This window comes from Seriola dumerili, unplaced genomic scaffold (assembly GCF_002260705.1).
Source record: "Seriola dumerili isolate Sdu_G_001 unplaced genomic scaffold, Sdu_1.0 BDQW01000138.1, whole genome shotgun sequence".
NCBI lineage: Eukaryota > Metazoa > Chordata > Actinopteri > Carangiformes > Carangidae > Seriola > Seriola dumerili.
The window spans coordinates 3341006-3363584 of record NW_019174393.1 but is presented as its reverse complement, the minus strand read 5'-3'; the positions used below and the strand labels follow the sequence as shown (position 1 = coordinate 3363584).

Below are 22579 nucleotides of genomic sequence, written 5' to 3'. Positions count from 1 at the left end.
AATACTTCAGAGTTGATCAGTGATTATTTGACACTCATTAGTTGCAATTTACATTCTACTGTAACTGTATGGAGCTTATTGCTGCTTATTTTGGATTATCTTTACATTTATTAGATGTGTTTGAATTTAATTTGATATTTTATATTGATTTCATACTTTAATATTTTTTTGCATGTCGCTTAAAATGCAAAATTTCTTCAAACGTCATAGAGATGTATGGTTAAAATAGTGATTGTGAAAAAAATACTCTGGTAATCATAATAATTTGTCTCCCATCAACTACTAATATAATCTTTGATTACTGTGATTTACAATTAGGCTAAATCAATTTATTTTTTGAGTTAACTCAGCTTAAGTGAACCACTTGTCACATAAATACATTACTTTAATATCTGTTGAAATTTTGCTTATTATCAAAACTGCATGTATTTCATTATCTATTTTTGATTAGACCTCTTCATTGCTTTTTCAGTATTAAAACTTATATTAAACACACAAAATATTCAATATACAACAATAATAATAATAATAATAATAATAATAATAAACATATAATGAAATAGAAAAAAGAAAAAAATGCATTTATTTACTTAGGGAGAGTGGAACAAACTTAACAGCATTATACTTTATTAGCAACATATAAAGTTGTTATAGGGAAATAAAGAGTGTTAGCTGTGTTATTAAGCAGTTGCCCCTTTTTCATTTGAAGCTGTGTATTTGTGCGTTTACAATTCTAAGTTCCGTAAACTCACATCACATTAAATGAACACGACACAGCTTTAAAAACTCTCTGCTCACAAAGTTAGCTGGAGAACATAGTGGAGCATTGAGCAGCTAAAGAGACGGATATTTCCCTCAGGAGCCGGTGGAGACCAAACACGGAGTTAAAAAACACTGGAGCAGATATGTCTCCACACGAATGATCGTGTTGCTGCCGGCAGTTAAACCAAATCACAAAAAGACGGTCGAATGAATATCTCATCAAGGCTACTGAACATTTCGCTAACAAAAACTTTATATATGAACAGTATTGAATCCCATGAGGCTTCTCACAGCTGTTGTCCATCCGAGTGTTTCCATCTTTGCTTGTGGTGTTTCCACCCGCTCACTGTTTTCTGTTTACTGCAGCTCTCGCTCTCTCTGTCTGTGTAACCTCTAAGAGTGTGCAGTGCCCAAAAGGCCACATTGGTTCATATTTAATTCATATTTTATGATGCATGTTTTTCTGTCTGCCTCTCTCAGGGGTCTGTAGCTCCTACACAGAGGCCGCTGTGCTGCTTTCTCTCTCCTCCCAGCAGTCACTTGTCACCTTCCTCTCTTCGCGTCGACTTTTCATGTTAGGACCCCCTCCACCCCTCCCGTTCTGCTTCCTCCTGGAGCAGAGATCTTCAAAGGAAAACATACACTGACCCACTCCTCCTCTGTTCTCCTTCGCTCCCATCTCGTCTTCCTCTCTCCTCTTTACTCGCCAGCAAATGAAAGGTCTTCACTGACCTCTCTCTTCGCTCTCTCCCTATCTCACCCTCTGAAAAAATGCAAACTATTTAACCGTCCTCTCCCAGGGAGTTTGTGTGTGTGTGTTTGTGTATATATCTGTATTTACACACAGGGACGAACAAGTCAATTGAAGGACCAATTCTCTCTCTTTTTGCAATGAAGAGCTTGAGGAGAAAAATAACAGATTAGATCTCGCAAACAGGGAAATGTCCAGAGAGTAGAGAAAACATACTGAAAGTGCGGCTGGAACTAAGACTGCACAAGGGCGAAGACGGCTCCTGCTGCAGCTGCACCTGATTATTTTCTCAATTAATGAAATAGTTTGTTTTGTCTTAAACGATGACAGAAAATCAGTTTCTCAGAGCCCAAGGGGACGTCCTCAGATGTCTTGTTTTGTATGACAAACAGTGCGGAAGACAAATATATTCAGTTAAGACAAGCAGAAAATACTCACATTTAAGAAGCTGCTACAAGCAAATGTAAGTGAAAAGTGACTCAAATGATCAACGAATTATCCAAATTAATTGCCATTTATATTAATTGACCAATTATTTTAGCTGTTATTGGATGCCATTTGGTTTCTGTCACATTTACTTGACATCACAACCAATCATCACTGCTGTATGTCATAAATCTGGATGTATCTGGTCTCCATTCTGTACAGTCACATATATTTCTGTACGGATCATCCTGAGTGGAACATGAACATCTGATTTCATAACAATTTATCCAAATTTATCCAAGATATTTCAGTCGGCACCAAAGAGGCCGACCGGCAGATCAACATTGTCATTCCTAAGAATCTTTTCTTTTACAAAACCATGTTTATATTTCTCAAATTGAGGTATCAAAGAATATATATATAATTTGGGGAAATACCAAGGCTCACATACAGCAACCCCGCTGTATTATTAGAATCTGTGTGACGTAACTTTCGAGGATTTTGTTGAGTCATAGTCAGAGATCATAGAAAAAAGATGCTCCATATAAGCTTGAGAATTATCACAATTCTAGGGTTTCTTCAATATCACAGTAATCCAGTGATAGTTGTTTGTACATTCATGGGTACAATGCAAACAGGAAGTGCCAATAGCTAATTCTGCATACTTTGAATGGCTCCAATTGTATTACCGTTTAAACTAGTTGCCAGATTGTAAATAGTTGCAGGCTAAATGGTCGAGCTCACAGCGTAACAGACTGAAAAGTAGTGGCATTTCTGAGTAGCCCAACTTATGAGACGTGTAGTGACTCTGCTTAAAACCCCTGTAGGGGCCTTTTAAAAAGAGCTCTGACAGTCAAGTTCATGTTGTATATTTTTATTCAAATAGATAATTTCATGGTTTGCTTTGTTGGACTCTGTGCAACAAAATAAACCATGAAATTGAAGGAAAAGCCTTCTTGGCATATCTAACAGAGTCTACGCGCTACAGTCAGGAAAAGAAAAACTGCCAAGAAAACATTTTTTATGAACAAGAAATCCTGGGTGGTCACTGTCAAAGGAATCCCTGAGTGGGTATCTGCGGAAATAAAGCAATAAAAATGGACAGTGTATGGACAGTGACAGTTACATAAGAAAACAGATGTTATACAGAGAACATGTGGTGGAAAGATGGGAGTGTGACCAGCACTAAAAACCACAATCACTACTTTAATATAAAGATGAGGGAATTTAAAGAACACTAAGCAATTTGTTTGACCATAAAAAGAACAGATATGTTAGAAAATTCCTTTTTTTTTCCAGGAAATATGTTTGAAACTAGAGATGTTTTGTACATTGATAAAAAGATACTTTAGCAGAGAACAGTTTATCAAGACTGTCATCAGCATAGAAAAGTGTGTTTGAGTAATAGTATTCTTTAAGTAGATTGTAAATAGCGCTTAAACAATAGTCAGTTATTGATAATTAAATCAAATAATAGAGGAAAAACAAGAAAATTAGTCACATTTTTGATAATTGATTCAGTATGTGATTAATTTTTAATGGAAAAATGTCAAAAATTCGTTGGTTCCAGCTGCTTAAATGTGAATATTTGCTGGTTTTCTTCGTCTTCTGTGATAAATTGAATATCTTTGAAACCGTTGATCTAACAAAATAAGCAATATTAATCAGTTAACATGGGCTTTGGAAGCATTTTTCACTATATTCTGACATTTTATAGACTAAATGATTAATCTATTAATTATAAAAACAAAAAAAGCTTAATCAATTAGAAAAAAAAAGTCACTGGTGCCCTAACCATAAATAAAAATGGGCTTATAACTGAACCCTGCGGTACACCCGGAGTTGTTCCAACTTTGATTCGAGACTATGAGCACAGAAAACTTGTCGTACAAAAATGCATGAAAGTTGTCGTACGCGAGATCATCCTGTATGAGACACCAAACACAAGCATCTCAACAACCAATCTGTTTGCTGAAGAAATCACAGCATGAAGGGTCAACAAAGTCTTTGGATACATTCAGATTCACCGTAAGGCCTTGCTTCATTGCCACACATTTGAATGCTGGAGTGTTTTTTACAATCTGTTTTTATTCACCATAAAAAGCTACAGTACTCACCTTCACCTCCACCTGAATCCGACAAATATTGAACATTAAGAAAGACTTGAATGTCTGCATGCAACTATTTTCCACATCAAACCCATTGACTTAATTTGCAGTCACACTGCAGCTAAAATCTTCTTCTTTTTCAGTCTGAACACATTTTCTTTGAGAGATCAACAAATAGCAGGAGCTGCTTCTTGTCTGGGGAATGTGTGATATCATAATCATTATTCTCATCATCAGAAGACAGATTTTCTGAATCACATTTGGTCTAAACTGTTGATTCCTTATTAGCAGCACAATTCGCCGTCTGTGTGTGTCACCTATTCATTTCAATGGTCCCTGTTCAGGCGCCTGTGCTTCCTCCAGCCTACTGTCCTGGCTTTGTTATCTCAACATCAACACACACACACACACACTCACACACACACACACACACACACACACACAGTGAGGGTATAATAGCCCTGGCCAAGCATAACAGGAGAGTGCAGAGGCAGGTGCTATTCATAACATCCCTGCTGTAAATACTGTGCCGTTAGCTCTCTCTGTCTGTGTGTGTGTGTGTGTGTGTGTGTGTGTGTGTGTGTGTGTGTGTGTGTGTGTGTGTGTGTGTGTGTGTGTGTGTGTGTGTGTGTGTGTGTGCGCCAGATAACCCAGGATAACCTCATCTCACCTCTGTAACACACACACTCACTCCTCCTTCCTTCTTCCAAACTTAATTTTGTCTCCAGTCTTCACCTTGTCCTCTTATCTGCCCTTTAATACTCTCTATCACACACACACACTCTCTCACACACACAAACACACACACACACACACACACACATTCTCTCTCTCTTCTCTTGTTCCCACAGAGTGCAGTGGTGTAATCAGCGATTCATATTGTAACAAGAGATTAGCGCTGCTCAGCTAAAAATCACAATCTGCCCTGTCAGATAGCACAGCTAACACAGGTTTGATGAAACACATACACACACACACACACACACACACACACACACACACACAGTCATAGCTATAATATAGAAAAGTGTTAACTGCAGTGCCTGCATCGAACCTCTCCATAATTGGTGTCTTCTCTTATACTATCAGACTTTGCAGCAGCTCTTTTATAATTACCAGGACAGTCTAATAACTGCAGAGCTTCACTTTAAGGACACATAATGATACTCTGCTGTGCGCCCCTCATCCCCATCCCCTGCACCCCCACCCACCCCCCAGCTCCTAGGAAGCCCTCACACCCACCCACTCAGTTCATCTTATGTTATTTTCATGCCATTTCAAGGTGCTTCTTTGAGCCTGGATCAGGTGTGTGTGTGTGTGTGTGTGTGTGTGTGTTTCCACTTCGGCTTCACACCTGCACTCACCTGCAGTCAGTGCTGTGGTCCGGCTCGGTCGCATGTGACGCCAGCCTGAGTCCTGCACATCGAGTCATGTCTCACGCTGAACTGATGTGTGGTGTGTGCGCTGGTGTCTAGACAGAAAGCTGTTTTTAGAAGTCTCTTTGTGTTCAACTCTCAGTGCTTTCATAGCTTGTGACCAGCGGTGGAAGAAGCACTCAGATCTTTTCCTTAAGTAAAGAATTGCAACAAGTCAGTGTAGAAATACTCTGTTACAAGGAAAAGTCCTGCGTTCAAAGTTTTGACTTAAGTAAAAAGATAAAAGCACAAGAATAAACAGGAAAATCATTTAGTATTGGATTAAAATACTGATGCTTTCAAGTGTGTATCACTTTAATGTTGCAGCATTTAAAGGTGGGGGTGATTTGAATGACCTTATATACACCTGGTGATTATATTTTGTATTATTAATCTAAATCTGAGAAGTAACTGTAAGTTATAAAATGCATATGGTGCAATATTTTCCTCTGAAATGTCACGGCGTAGACAGAAAATGAAAATACAGTAAACGTACTTACACCACAGTTTGTAACTGACTGCAGGAGATTTAAAGTTTAGTTTCACTCCGAAGTCCCTGTTCGTATCTTCAGATATTAACCTTTATTACGATGTATTTCCTGCATTAACATGCACTTAAGAAACAAGGTTACAGTTGGTTTTCTCCACTAAGCTTTTAAATGCCTTATTAACAAGACACCTGGTTACTGTAATCAGGGGAGGGGGATTAGAGAAACCTGATTTCCCAAAGCCAAAAGAGTAGGACAAAAGCCTCCCTGGGGGGGTGGGGGGTGGGGTGGGGTGAGGCAGAGAGGTGAAAGTGAGGAAAAGACACTGCGTGAGGTGAATTTGAGTCATAACTAAAACTGAACACACAGGCATCAATCTGCTTAGAAATCATAGGAACTCCCCTCTTTTTAACTCTTTCTAAGTTTCCTTCAGTGTCACAGTAATCCGGTGATAGTCGTCTGCACATCCATGGATACACTGCAAACAGGAAGTGCTTAATAGATAATTCGGCTACTTTTAAGGATGCAAATTTGTCAAAGATTTAAACACATACAGACTTAAAAAACAAATGGGACTTTTAAGTAGGAGGAGTAGAAAAAACTCAGAGATCCTCTTTAAAATACCAGGACACGTCACTCTGGGTGAGATTTAAATTACAGCAGGGCCAGTGAGTTCACAGAGAAACAGTAGGTAATTGTGGCTGTAATTATTACTGTGGCGGGGGTGAGAAATTACCCACGTTACCCACTCCAGACGGGATTAAAATCACTGAACAGGGCAGGTAAAGTTTTAATCACCCCACTTCCCATAGAGACATAAATCCAGTCTGAATAGAGCCACAGACCTGCAGTGTAAGAGTCCAGTGAGCGGCCTGTTTGGCCAGTCAGGTGCAGGAGGGGCACGTGATGATGTCTGACGTCATATTAAAAAGAGATTAAGGGTTCGGTTTCCTCAGAGATACATTAATTAAACTGTAAAACTTTTATTTTGAAAAGTTACACAAACAAGTTGCTGATTTTTCCTCGAAATCACAAAACAAAGTTCAGAAGTTGCAGTTTTCCTAGAATGAGTGATTGACTTGTTTGGGTGTGTGTGTGTGTGTGTGTGTGTGTGTGTGTGTGTGTTTGCCTGTAGACAGTGACTGCTCTGGTTGTTCTGTGTCGTATAATTGTTTCCTCCTAGCATTCACTATTACACACACACACACACACACACACACACACACACACACACACACACATCCTCAGGGCTGAGTGAGAGAGATGTGGACTAAAGGTCTCTCTATCGCTCTCTAGCAGCTGGCTGTCACTGGCTCTGATACCACAACAGCTACTACTGCTGCTCTACACACAGAAACAACACTGTCATATACACACACACACACACACAGTGACACACACACACAACAATACACACACTTCTTCTCTTACACAACCTCAAGGCTGCTGTAACATTTTGTTTGTTTGCTTTTTGCTGAGGTTGATGGAAGTTTTGTAAAAATTTAAAACACACACACACACACACTTTCTCTCTGCTGTCATAGCTACAAATGTTCAACAGACTTTGTTACAAGGCTGAGGAAAATCACTTTACACACACACACACACACACACACACACACAGTCTGGCAGAGTACCATTTAGCTGGTAATAGCCTCTAAAGTCACACTGCATATTAATAATGCGGATTTCCCTGCTAACACCCTCATATAATGAACTGGGTCAGACACACTCTTTGTGCATGTCAGTATGTGTGTGTGTGTGTGTGTGTGTGTGTATGTGTGTGTGTGTGTACCTGTCGATATGTCTGTGCACGCTTCAGCTGACTGTACAGGTGTGTGTGTGTAACTTTTAATACCTGCTAATCCTCTCGGTTTCCTCGGCTCTAAACCTGGGTCACACTTTTTGTGTTTGTGTGTGTGTGTGTGAGAGAGAGAGAGCGTGTGTGAGTGTGTGTGCACGCACTTTTCTACCTTCAGTTCATATTGCTCAGCCAACTCCCCACTGACCCCAATAGTTTTAACAAACAACACATTCTTTCTTATGTACATATCAAAGCCTTGTTGGTTTCTCTCAGTACAAAGGCAGGCTTGTGTGTGTGTGTGTGTGTGTGTGTGTGTGTGTGTGTGTGTGTGTGTGTGTGTGTGTATATTACCTGGGTTTATTTCTGCTGCAGTACCAGGAAGCTGCTGTCATTTCCATGGCGCTTGTGCCAGAAAGTCTGGAAAAGTTCAACTATGGGAATAAGTTCTGGTCAGACGTAAAACAGCTGGAAGTTTTGTTCTCGGTTAAACTTCAAACAAAAGTTCACAAAATAAAATGTATCAATAATAATAGCAGTTATAATGACAAACAATGGCTCACAACTGTTCAAACCTCCTTCAGCGTTAAGGAGGCCATTTTTAATCTGGCCAACATGTTAGACGGGTTAGAAATGAATGTGTTGTATTAAGTCCATAATGTAGTTCAAGGTAATAATTAAATTTAAAACTATGTAGCGATTTGTCAGTGTAATGGAGCTCAAACAACTTATCAACTAGTCAATTAGTTGATGAAGAGATAATCAATTGACAACTACTTTTACAATCCATTTATTGTTTAAAACAGTCAAAATAAAGAAGTATAAGATTCAAATGTGAAGAGAATTAAATTAAAAAGTTGATTAATTGATGGGTCGATGTCCAGAAAGTTAATCTGCAGTAACTTTGACAGTCAAATAATCGTTTTGGTCATTTTTTATGTAAAAATGTCAGATATTCGCTGGTTGCAGCTTCTCAAACGTGAGGATTTAATGCTTTTCCACAAGATGAGTGAAAGTAAATTGAATATATTCAGTTTTTGGATTGTTGATCAGGCAAAATGAGACATTTCAAGACGTCAATTTAAGCTTTAAAGGAAATTATAATTGACTTTTGTCACTATTTTCTGACATTTCATTAGAAGATTAATCAATAATAATAATAATCATTAGTTGCAGCCCTATAAAAGTGACATCAGTGAATTAAAGTGAATATGACATGTAGGCGTCATTAAGAGCTGATCGGATTTAATCATATTGCCCATCGAAGTAAAGCACAGAGCCAAACGCTGCAGATTTAACTGTTGCTTCTCAGTGGGATCAACGGTAATATCAACAGAGTTTTTTTGTTTCCATGGTAACTATAACTTAGTGGACGCTTTAAATTAAAGCGTTTGTCTGTATGTGGCTCTGGTTAGAAAGCATAAGGTTGTCTTTCCAGGCTAGGTTTCATTAGGGCTTAGTGTTTGGCGTGTCCCAGAATGCACCCCTCTGTACTTTAATACAGCGACTTAGCGACGGCGTGATCTGCCTCTTTCACTGACTCTTCATTTCTTCCCCTTTTATCTCTCGCTGCCTCATAAATACACATTGATATGCAAGGTGTTCTTTACCTCTTTGTTGTTGTCTTTGTTCTGTCTGTTTTCACTTTCTGTATATCCACTTTCTTCTCTCTCTCTCACACACATACACACACACAGAATAAGGCGTGTGCTAGCCTTGAGGTAGACACTGCAGTTTATTATGTACAGTTTGTAAGATGAATCACTGGAGGGTTCATGAGTCTCACATACGTTGTCAGGGGAGCATCTCTACACCGTTTCTCTTCTTCTCAACTTGAGTGCAGAAATATGGGCTCCAGTATCTTCAGGTACATAAATAATTTGCTGACAGCAAGTGAGAAATGACCCGATTTCATTTACTGTGGAAACAAAACTGAAAGTTTGAATCCCAGCTAGAAGTGTTCATAACACCCGGCAATATGAATAAAGAGGGAGCCACATGCTGAGGATTTATTATCAGGACTAGGTCAAAAGCTAGTATATGGCTTGGAAGCATTTGCATTCTGCCTACTGTCAGCTGGTTTCAAACCACAGAGGCAAGTCAGACAATGGAACGAGTATGAAATAGTGACTGAAACGCGGCCCATTAAGACCTTCAGAAGACTTCAAAGGCTGAACTGAAATGAGACGGTCAGGCCTGCACAGAATTTCCTCTTGGCGTTACCAGCTGTGCGCACCTTTCGGTTTCAAGGCCCTCAGTTGTACCGTTAGCGATTGATCTGAGCTGAAAGCCAGTACTTACATTTAAAAGTGTAATCCTCAGGCTCTCTGTCGGCGTCGTATGCTGCCACAGTGTTTTCATTACGGGCATGCAATGAATTTTGGGATAGGTTTGGCCAATAAGGACCGGCCCCTTGGATCCTTCGTTTGCCCATGAAAAGGAAGCTGCATTTCTAGGCCGCAATGTTTACAGCCTGGTACAAAAAACAGTTTTGGTCTCTATAGATTATTTCCTCGTTCATGACAACCGCAGAGGGGGTGAATTTTTATATAACTTACCTCTTTAAGGCTTAAATATGCATAATTGAGGGCGTGCTGCTCTTTGTCCAGTTTTGGATTAGCCGGGAGTTAGGCGGAGTCAGGCACTGCCAAGATGGCAACGGTGGAGCAGCTCACTCTGAGCTTCAAAACCTCTCCTCAGAAACCTATGGGTGATGCCACGGAGGCTACGCCCATCTTTATTTACAGTCTAGGTTTTTGCCAGGTGCGTTTTTAATATATATAAGTCGCTAAAGGTCTGAAAAGTTGGTGAATCGCGCGACAAAGGCGCTAAATCATTTTGAAGGAGTGACAACCAATGAGGAAACTCCAACTCTCGGCCAACCGTCCAATGCTTTAACTTTATCACTCAGTCAGTCAGTTACAATCACGTTTATAGGGCTGGTCCTGCTGTTGCAGTCCTAAAGTACACACGCTCATCCTTGGACTTGACGGTGTAATGTGGTAACCCAGTAGTAATGCTGTGTTTCCCAGCGGGCTGTGTGTTGTGCGTGTTGATAAGGCAGTTTGTATGGATGGATGGCCGTGCAGAAGGAAAGTAGAACAGTGCTGTTATGGCTCATTCAATCAGGCCTGAGCTACCATGAAGCTCTGCAGCACCTCTCTGCCAAGTGCTGCTGCAGTCACAAACATTCAGACGCAAGCAGCTGTGCACTGAGTGGACTGAACATCAGCAGCATCTGCTTCACACCGGGTTACATTTCCTGCTCCATAATTCATGCCTCTGTTGTGTTGTTGTTGTTGTTGTTGTTGTTGTGCCAGTCTGTCTACACCACATCCTCACCATTTTAACTTCATAATTAAAACAAGCATTTAATGGGAGAGGTTGGAGTGATGCTCCACCCTTACTCTATCTTTGCTGTGGCCTTAAAATGTGGCTTTAAGGAGTTAATCTTAGCTAATCGACTGCAAGCGGCAACTTGAAAAACAGTGAAAGTTGTAGGGGGGTTTTTCAGATCACTCTTGCTCAGTTGTCACATGCTTGCTTTAAAAACAGAACTAAAAAAAAAAAGAAAAAAAAGGCTTGATTTAAATTTAGAGAGACACCTCAGTTCAGTGAAAACTCACTAAGTACAAACTGTAACCAGAATGAGCTGAAAACAAATGTGAACGTGATTTCTTTTCTTGTGACTCTGCCTGACATCTCTGTCAGCTCATGTAGGTGTTGGATACGGATTACAGCCCAAAATAGATGTGAACAGTCACCCGGAAAAAATTAGATATGATCAGCACTTGGGAATTGAGCATAAAGGCGGCAGTGTGTTGGGAAAGCTGCTTTGAAAAGGCTCAAAGTTTGGAATCAGGTGAACCACAGCAAAGCTTGACTTAAAGAAGATACAGCCTCTTTTATCTTCCTGAGAAATAGCAGTGCTGATGATAACAGTGTGTTTTACAGGTATATCAATATATACAGCAAAGGTCATCTAAACTAAAAGAAAAATGTGTTTTATTACAAATAAAATATGGAATATATTAAACTGTGTGAACCGAAGTCTCCCATGTAAAGATGAAAACCAACAAAACTATTGAAAACTCAACAGTAACACACTGGTGCACGGGGTGACGTGTTTCCTTCATCACCGTGAACACACACATTGTAGTTTATTTTAACTCAGTCCCACATGCAATGTCCTGTAGCCTCAAATACTCAGTAGAGAAGCAAACTACGGCAAGTGAGTCGTGCATTAAAAATGTTGCTTAAATTCTTAATAATCATCATTTTTATATTAACAATCGATCAAATGATAGTGTCATTTGACAGAGTGGTTCCCATCAGCTCTACAGAGCCTTTTAACGTATGTCAGCTCATAGTTTTAAGTCTTTAAAGCTCCGTATTTTCTTCTTCTTCTGTGTTTTATTTAAAGTGTTGATCCATAAGAAGATATATTTGTGGTTTTAAGAAACAAAAACCATCTCAGTGAAGTTTCACATCTCCTCTCTCAGGCTTCTCTCTGGAGCTCTAGTAACAACAGTTCGGTGAGCCAATCAGAAGAGAGGAGGCTGTCCATGTCCATGAATTAGGGGGGGCGGAGCTTCTGAAGTAGAAGAAGTCTGCATTTGTTTTGCTGTTGAGTTTCGAGTATCCAGAATTCCTTACTCCACCTTTAAGTTATTGGCATCTGCAAAAAGCCGGATATCTACCAGGCATGTCCAATAAACTTCAACACACACACACACACACACACACACACACACACACAGCAGGGGTTTTTAAAGTACTGATAGCAGTGTGAGGTGGAGCATTGTGCATAAGAAGGTTGATCGTCCAACAGGTCAAAATCCTTCGAAGCTCAAGAGAAACCATTGTTAAGTCTAGATTTTAATGAGTCTGTGTGTGTGTGTGTGTGTGTGTGTGTGTGTGTGTGTGTGTGTGTGGAGTTGGCTTCCAGCAGCTCTCAGCCTGGGAGGGAGAGTTATCTGTGTTTTAATCAGCCCAGAACAGAGGGGAAAAGGAGGGGAAGCTCTCCCTCGTTCTCTTTCTTTGGGTCTGTAATAAGGCTTCTTGCTCTAAATCCTTTAATCTGAGTAGGAATGAAGGCTATATCTCTGTTTTCTGGCTGCAAAGAACAACCTCTCCTTCTCTCTTTCTGTCGTTCTCTCTCACACACATATTTTCACTTACACACACACACACACACACCAAAACCACTGCTGAGACAGAGCCTGCCTTGTTAATTGAGAGCTGCTAGAGCTGCCTCTCCTCTGTCTTGCTCTTTCTTTCTGTTTATATATATATATGTGTGTGTGTGTGTGTGTGTGTGTGTGTGTGTGTGTGTGTGTGTGTGTGTGTGTGTGTGTAAAAGTTAGCACGAGCTGTAGAGCAGAGGTTCAAAGCACTGGAAAGTTTTGGAAAACCTCGAAAAACTTTTCAAAAATACAAGTCGAGATAGTGAAACAATAACAGGTTCAAACATTTGGACATGAGCAGAAACACACACACACACACACACTCGAACACTAAGGTTTTTGGCAGAGCTCCATGTGCACAGTCAGTGCTAATTATTTTTTGATACGACTTTAGAGAGACAAGCAGTTTTTTAATAAAGTGCTTTTACATCCAGCTCTCGCTCGGTTTCTTCCCTCTCGCTTTCTATAGACGAGCCAGTGGTTTAATTTCCAGTGTGTGAAGAGGGGGCTGTAAATCTGCTGGATCCCGTCCAGACATAATGACTCGACAGCAGGAGCTGCAGTCATGAAGGCTGCACATCGCCTCTGTGTTCGGCCACAGACGCAGCAGCAGCAGCAGCAGATCCCGTCGTACAGTATCAACCGCGTTCGCCTCGGCTAAACAAATCTAAACATACACACACACAAAAACACGTCTCCCACCTCCACATAGAAGCTGCCCTTCCCCCCTCTTCACACTGTAGCTAATTAGTCTGATTACAAGGTTATTTATAATCCAATTCTCCAAATACCTCCTGGTTTTTGTGGGGGGGAGAAAAAAAAAAAGATCATATCTAATGATTTTAATTTCCATTCAGGAAGTTAGGCTATTAACGGAATCATTTCATCCCATGGTAATTATCAGCATGTTGTTTGAATCAACTCACAATGTGGTCACTTTGGGTAACGAGCACAGCATCAGCCGGTGGCAGCGTCGGCCATCAAAGTCGCACCTTGTTTTAAATGATACACAAGCGTCTGTCTGTCTGTCTGTCTGTCTGTCTGTCTGTCTGTCTGTCTGTCTGTCTGTCTGTCTGTCTGTCTGTCTGTCTGTGCAGGTGAGTGAGGTAGTGAATTCTACATTATGAGGGAATTATTCTCCTTTCATGCCAGTGTAGGAAAAAAAAAATGTGTCCAATCAACTTGACAGTAACTAAAGCTCCATTCAGACTGGATTTATGTCTCTAGGGGAGACGGGGTGATTTTAACTTCACCTGCTGTAATTTTTTTCCCCCTAAGTTATTTTTTGGGGGGTATTTTTATGCCTTTATAATGATTGGACAATGAAACACGGGGGTAGAGAGCAGGGGAATGACATGCAGCAAAGAGTCCGGCCGGTCGGGATTCAAACACCCAGAGCCTCACTGCTCAGGGCGTTTGCACCCGTGCTGCATGGGTGCTAACCGCTCGGCTACTAGTTCGCCCCTGGTCAGTGATTTTAATCCCGTCTGAAGCGTGTATGTGGGAAATTTTGCCACCCCAGTGATAAATTCAGCCACAATTACCCACTGTTTTTTAGCGAACTGGCTGTAATTTAAATCCCATCTGCAGCAGCATCCTGTCCTCCTACGTGTCCTCCTTTTTTTTTTCTTTTTTTATCAGCTCGGTATGAAATTTGAATTTGTGTGAAAAGAGAGGTGGTCAAAAATATTTTTTCTGACAGATGGAAACCTGCTAGCACTGACACGCAGGCATATTTGGGACCGGCTTGTGATGGGATTACAGCAGCTTCAGAAAACCTGTCAACATGTCGACGGTCGGGCCGCACCCGTCTTCCAACTGGGCCTTCGTTTTGATCTCATCTGCGCACCTGTAAAGTTTCGTTGCCGTATCTTTCAGGTTGTGTGAACATCTGTCCACAGACACATAAACACCTGTCAAAGTACTCATGACCTCCTGTGTGGACGTTCCTGCTGATGATGACACACAAACCCTATACTTGCCCAGCCCTGACCTAACTTTACTTTAACCTCAAAACACGTCTTGACCTTAAAATGTGGTGATTTACATCATGAGGACTTGCTTTTTGTCCCGATAAGGAAAACGAGTCCCCGTCATGTGACTGTGTAAACAGGTTAAGGTCCCCACAACGTGAGTAAAACCCGGACCACAGGCTCACAAGGTGAAAGCAGTACCTGTGGCCGCCAGTAATTAAAGCCATCACAGGGAGAGCAAGACCCTGTAAAAGCCCATCTAATGGGCTGCTGTAATGTCAGCTACATGATGGTGCTGGTGCTCTCTCTTTTGATGTCAGTGTTTTGGCAAATTGGCGCCATTAAAAATAGCTGAATTAGCCATTAGCAGCTCCTGTTTGCAGTGAAACGTGATGATTCTCAGTTCTGAAGCAAATTTTCTCTCATTTCTAAGCAGATTTATTGATATTTATTGATGATGAACATCAGAGGTGATGATATCCTTGGGAAATGTAAATCACACCGAGTCAAATCGATGTGTTTCATGTCTGTGTCTTCAGATCTGACGATTTTTGACTCAAATCCACCTCACGGCCTCCTCTTCAGTTTGTCCTTGCTCGTGTATTAAGTAGGTAAAGGACATTATTATTAGTCTTGTGATATTTTATATTTCTCTTATTGTCAGCAATCCCATGAAAACACACTCATTAGGAGGAGATGCGATGGCTGAGTGGTTAGGGCACATACCATATGGGCGTAATGAGCCCTGAGCGGCAGGTGATCTCCTCCACTCTCTGTCTGTCTCCACTTTCCTGTCAAAATAAAAGCATAAAAATTGCCACCAAAAGAACAGAAAAGAAAATAGAAAAGTAATAGTCCCCCAGCCTTTTTAAAAATAAAACTATATACGTCTAGATTTATTATTATTTATTGAAAACGTTGAGACACATTGATGGTTTTGGTGTTTTTGTGGGATTTGTTGACAGAGAGAAAGATTTAGAATAACGCCCGTCTCATCCTTGAGTTTACATTACAAACCTGAATCCCCATGTCACTCGGGGAGCTGTTTAATTTCAACTGAAACCAACAGGAGCTGGTGACAGAACACCTGCCGGGCTCCTGATCTGAAGTCGATCGTCTCATGTTCGGTTTGCCTTTAGAACAACATCATCAGGATCTGGAGTCACTGAAGTCGGGACCAAACTTCAATCACGACATCTTAAAGACTTATAAATGAGTTTCTGCAAGCTGTCAGGCCGTTCTGACAGCGAGCTGAAAGCGACGTTAACACCAGACAGGAATGAGGTGCGCCGAACGCGTGCTCGTCGCTGTACGACACGAACATCCTTTAATTGCTTTGGCGGGAGCTCTGACAGGGCGTGAGCGTTGGGTGTGTTGATTTTTAAAGTTGCTGCTTAGTTATGAGAGATAATTAATGCAGCAGACGAGGCTTTTTTTGGTGATGCAGGGAAAACATACACACATGGACACACACACACACACACAGGCTCATCAGCGTGTATCATTGTCAGGGTAATGGGAGGTGTACCGGGGAAAGAAAGCGGTTGTTAATCGCTCTCTCCAACGCGGAGGACACAGCCACTAAATTACATTTGCATAACACAAAATTAATCTGTGCGTGAGTTTACCGCCATGAAATGGGATCACTTTTTTTTCCCCCTCTCTTTGTCTTCCGTCCTTTTCTTTACCTCTGTCTTTACCTTCGCAGAAAGACTTTCGATGCATCGACGTGAAATCATATTTATTTTAGCAGATTGATTTCCAGCCTTCCTGCCTGTCGGAGGATTTCACTTCATTTTGTTGAGCTGTGAAAATAAATTTGCTCTGTGTTGAAACTTGCTTTAGATTACTAATCCATCACAGGGAACATTTCCCTGCGTTTAGCTTTTTGTCAAACTCATGGTTTTCTTGTGTATCGCAGGTGTAAGCAAGTTTAGGTAAACATACGGTGGCCCTGAGAGCTCAACACACTGCGACTTCAGGAAACACATGCGCACGGACAAAACACAAACAAATCTGATCCGACAAAACATGAGCTGCGAAAACTCACAACACAACAGGAAGTGTTTCCAGGGGACACTGAAAAGTGATGAACCTGGCTAGGACGCACTTGTTCAATGTGCATGTGCAAAGCGTTGAACAACAAGTGCACCACTCTGTTGTTTGTGTATTTGCTCGTGTTGTGAGTAATAGCAGCTCTTGTGTTGTCAGATCGATGAAGATGTATTCTGGATTTGTTTGTGTTTTTATCTTTTGTCATGTGTTTTCGTGAGTTGCAGTGTGTTGAACTCTCAGGGCCACCATAGAAATATGTTTTTTCTGTAACGTCTTATTTTACAGCTCCTGTGTTTTCCAGCTAATTTCCTGGACGCGTTCTTCATATTTCCTTTACAATTAGCTGATACTCGGCTGTAAACTACAAGATGTTTCCAGGAGGAGATGGAGAAAGGAAACTATTTCTATATTTCTGTGCTTCGCTTTTATCCACCACACAATTTCCTGATTTTTCCTTTTAAACATGACTATAACAGGTAGATGCATTTTCAGTTACACTTTAATACCCTGATTACATTCACACCGTTGCACACATTCACACCTGGAAGCTGCTCAGTACAGCTCAGATCACAGTTGGGGTTAAGGGCCCTGCTGCTTTTTTACTTTCTCTAACCCAGATTTAACGCCGCTGGTCTGGGGATTGAGCCATTGACTTTCTGGCCCACAAGCTCGCTTCTCCTTAAGGCCAAACTTAACAACTGTAGCCACTCACACTTTGTGAACAAAGACTTTGGCAGTGTTTTAAGTTGACTCCTTTGAAAAGGGCCCTGGCCGTGCTCGGGTCCCCCTCGGACTGGGTCTGGGGAGTTTTGGATTTGGTTCCGTGTTTGGACTCGTGAAGACATGTAGTTGAGTTTTTTTGCAGTCAACTGGATAGTGAAATTTAAAAGTCTTGTTTCCTGTGTTTACTACTCATCGTGTCATTGGCCGGAGTTTCCTCACAGTCGTCCTCTGTGTCACTGACAGTCTGTCTTTGTCCTCACTCTGCCCCGACACTGTTTGTCTCTGCCCCGCTGAGATGTTACCAAGTGGTACTATACAGAGGTGTGTGTGTGTGTGTGTGTGTGTGTGTGTGTGTGTGTGTGTGTCTGCTTAATAACTGCTCAACTCTAAGACCCTCTATCACAAGACTAATCCTCTCCTCAAAGGTCAAGTTATTAGAGGCTCTTATTTTGTCGTTGTGTAATAATGTGCACTTTGTGATTAATACAGAGCAGGGCGAGTGGTGTAATGTCCTCTGAGCTTCACTTAACTACTCATGTTGCTTAACTAGTGGCTTCCTGGTGTCCTTGTCCCCCACTGGTCTGTCAGTGTGTCTGTCACTCACAATATCTCTGATGTCTCTGATTGACACGTGTCATTTGTTTCCTTTAGTGGCTCTGTTTAAGCTCTTAATTTGATATTAAATTAAATATTTTCCTCTTCTCCTGTGTTTTATTTAAAGTGTTGATCCATAAGAAGATATATTTGTGGTTTTAAGAACCAAAAACCATCTCAGTGTAGTTTTACATCTCCTCTCTCAGGCTTCTCTCCGGAGCTCTACCAACAACAGGTTGGTGAGCCAATCAGAAGAGAGGAGGCTCTGAGCCTCTCCTCTGATTGGCTGATTGAGTGATCGAGTGAAAATACAGCAGATTTTAGGTAAAACACTCAGAGAAACCAAACCCTGCGAGGTTTGGATGGTGGGTCCAGGTGGGAGGGGCTTGGGGCATGGCTGGGAGCAGTGACTGCTTTGTTGTGACATCACAAAGTTCCAGAAGTCCTGACGGCTGGTTTTAAGGCTCAGTTTCTGAATACAGGCTGTGTGCATTTCTCTGTGGACTGAGGCTTTGATACTTTCACAGTATTAATATAGAACCTAGACCTGCTTTATACTCAAACTACACATGGACATCTGCCTTTGGACTGTATGGGACCTTTAAATACAAGTAGCTTTAAATTTCTACAACATATTAAATGATAGAAAACGGGATGTTGTTGATTTTAGGGCAGCAGCTAATGATTATTTTCATCATCGCCTAATCTGCACATTATTTTTTCTATTAACGTCTTCAAATGTCTTGTTTTGTCAGATCAACAGTCCAAAACCCCAAAGAGGATCAGCTTACTGCCACATACAACCAAGACAAGCATCAAATCCTCACATTTAAGAAGCTGGAGTGATTAATTGATTATTAAAATAGCTTCTAATTAATAAGTCTGTCAGTAAACTATTTAATCTGCCAAATATCACAGCTTTATTTGATTTACTTCTGAATTCAGTAAATACTGATATGATCTTTGAATCAGCAGAAAAGAAAATCTGCTGCTTTTCACTGTTTGATTCATTGATTCAGTAATTTTTCAAACAAAAATAAAATGTAAAATGTGACTATTTGATGCTTTAATTGATCATCTATAATTAAAAAAAAAAAAACCAACCACTAGTTATTATATAACCTGTTGGCCTGAACTTGTATCAGAGTGGAGTAAAGCTTTAATATTTCCGAGCTGTCAATAACAATAACTGCAAAAGAAAATACAACATAACATAATGTGACATTTTCAGACTAATATGAAAAACCATCGAGACGTTGATAAAGGAATAACTGAATACTGATGAATTTTTTTTTTTTTTGGTGCATTTACGATGAGACATGTTGAAGTCAGTGTTAGTTTGTGCAGCAGAGAGAGTGAAGCTCTGCCTGGTGCTGGTGATAGATGAGTTATAGCGGCTGTGTGTGCTCTATTCTCCTCGGTGTTTTAGTTTTATGCTTACTTTGTCTAAGCCATGCTCTCCTCCAGGCCTCTTCATTACCACCAATAAGAACTCAATTTCCCCCGGGCTCCACCAATCATAGCTCTCATATCCCCTCCAGGCTTGGCCAATCAGCTCCAATGTTCCTCCAGCCCTATGTCATGAATGGCTAATGACGTCTGGTGGTGGGCATGAATGCAGATGAGACCACATCACAGCTTTTTTTTTTTTTTTTTTTTTTTTTCAATTCGGGGGTAAAAATTTTCAGCCATAAATAAGAAACCTCTCCGCTGGTTTGTTGGGAGCAGGAAAATAAAGAGGGCCTGCAGAGAAAAGACAAGGTGTCATTTGACATTCAGTCAGTGTAGCCGTGCACCCAGTGCAGAGCAAAAGTCTGCAGCGTCTGAATGTGAGGTTCACTCCTGATTCATGACACAGATTAAAGAAAAATGATCAAGGTGCAGTAGCCTGAACGTGTTGATCCGGGGTCTTAATGTGATAAAACTGTTGCTCGTTGACGTGTGTTGACGTCATCAAACAGGACACTGGCTGGCATGATACATCAACTTTCATCATCATGGGCTCATATTACTTCTTCAAACTACAATTAAGTTCACATTATCACCTGTACATGAGTGATTCGGGGGAAACTGTAATGATCTGGTGCAATGCACAGCAATACTCAGCTGTACTTAAAGCCAGTTAAATTTAGCCCCTCTGAAATTATACTGGACGTCAGCACTCATGTTTGACCTAAATATCACTCACAGAGAAACTGCGGACACTGTTAACACCATACCCTTTAAATTCAAGGCAGTCAGTGGTTATCAGTATAGCGACCTATATAAAGCTATATCCCAATAATAATAATAATAACAGGTACACAGGGGAAACATACGTCTTTTAAAGGTCCCATGTTTTACACTTTTATTTGAAGTGTTGATCCATAAGAAGATATATTTGTGGTTTTAAGAACCAACAACTAAGTGTAGTTTTATATTTCCTCTCTCAGGCTTCTCTCTGGAGCTCTGGTACCAACAGATCGGTGAGCCAATCAGAAGAGAGGAGGCTCTGAGCCTCTCCTCTGATTGGATGACTGTTTTCTGAGTGATCCAATAAAAATATGTCAGATTTCAGGTAAACACTTAGAGAAAACCAAATCCTGCAAGGTTTGGATGGTGGGTCCAGGTGGGCGGGGCTTGTGGTGTGGCTGAGAGCGGTGAGTGCTTTGTTGTGACATCACAAAGTTACAGGAAGTCTTGACGGCTGGTTTTAAGGCTCCGTTTCTGAATACAGGCTGTGTGCATTTCTCTGTGGACTGAGGCTTTGATACTTTCACAGTATTAATATAGAACCTAGACCTGCTTTATAATCAAAAAAAAAAACATGGAAATTTACTTTTACCTTTTTTTAAGGGACCTTTAAGATTTTGTCAGGAATTTTCTTATAATTATCTTTATTGTCCGTCATGAGTTTCACAGAGTTTTACAAGTTGTTAACTTGATGAACACCTTCTAATTTAAAATTGACTACATTTTTAGAGTTATTGTTATTTTCATGGATACTCCACAGATTCAACACACACGGATTAGTTAGCTAGTTATGAGAATCCTGTGAACACAGTTTTATAGTGTCTTCTGTGACTCTGCAGGAACTTTGTGAGTTCAGACACAAAGCCAATTAAATTTTGCCTTGCATCCATTGTACAAATGTAACTGCAGAATTGTTTGTGTAGTCCACGTTTATTTGTTTTACCAGACAGGAGGAGTCTCACTAAGACACATCTTGTTGTATTATGGGAAATGTTAATTAGATTTTTATTTTTCATTTTTAATCTGTGTTTTGTGAGTCCACAAATTTCATGAAAGCATATTAAAGTCCTGGAAATATTACCGTGTTAATTATGTGTATTTTAATGTTTTAGTTTTTACTTTCTTCAGAGGGACTTTGGTGCACAGTCAGCAGCTCATTTTCATTTTCTACCCATTTTTCTCCTCAGTTTGTTACCTGAAGCATTTTCTAAGCTGTAGTCACCTGATTTATTATAAACTATGGGGATCAGTGCCTTTTTGTGGTAGGAAAGTGCAACAAAGTTTTAGCTGCACTGGGATATCAAATCCAAGTGAAATCAAGTTTAAAACAAAAAGAAAAAATCCGCATTTTCTTACCGTATAAACTAACACTGTCTATGGAAGAAGACCATGAATAGTGATTGAAAACTGACCCTGAGTTAAGATTATTTTGGTGGAAACAGTGATCCCCTGATTTCCTTTCCTTACAAGTTTCCCATCAGTCGTGCAGTTTCTGCAGCATCACATCATTTTAAAGTTTTGTTCCAGGTTGAAAAAGAGAAGAAATTCAATATTTAACAAAATGATTCGTCTCCAGGAGCCTAATGTTTTTGCATACATGCATCAAATCTGCTCGAACATAAGCTGTAATAGAAACCACACGTTCAAAGGACTGACATGTACTTAAATGTTTCATTGGGTAAAATATTAGACTCTCATGTGGACAGACAGGTTGATATACAGACAGACAGACAGACAGACAGACAGACAGACGAGCAGACAGACAGAGCCATAGATGAGAGTTTCTGATCTGGTTTGTGCCGGGGGATTTCATGTGTCAGAAAACCGGTTTTGTTTGAACTCGTTCCAGCGGGCGAGGATATAAAGACAGACAGAGAGAGAGGGGAGAGAAAAAGGGCGAGAGACATATAGGCAGAGTGAGAGAAACAATGTGAATTACAAAGAGAAGTTAGAAAGAGAAAAGCCTAGAGAGGTTAGACAGAGAGAAAATCAGTCAGGCTTTATTCCCCTGGCTGGAGCTTCTGCAGACATTCCTGGATTTAGTTTCACTCAAAACTTTTTAGCA

The 22579-nt window shown here is 40.5% G+C and overlaps 1 protein-coding gene across 2 annotated transcripts in view; it reads left to right on the top strand.

The window, feature by feature from the left end:
* LOC111225043 (plexin-B2-like) overlaps positions 1 to 22579 on the top strand; it is a 176042-nt gene that overhangs the window by 102632 nt on the left and 50831 nt on the right. The gene's annotated exons all lie outside the window — the stretch shown is intronic.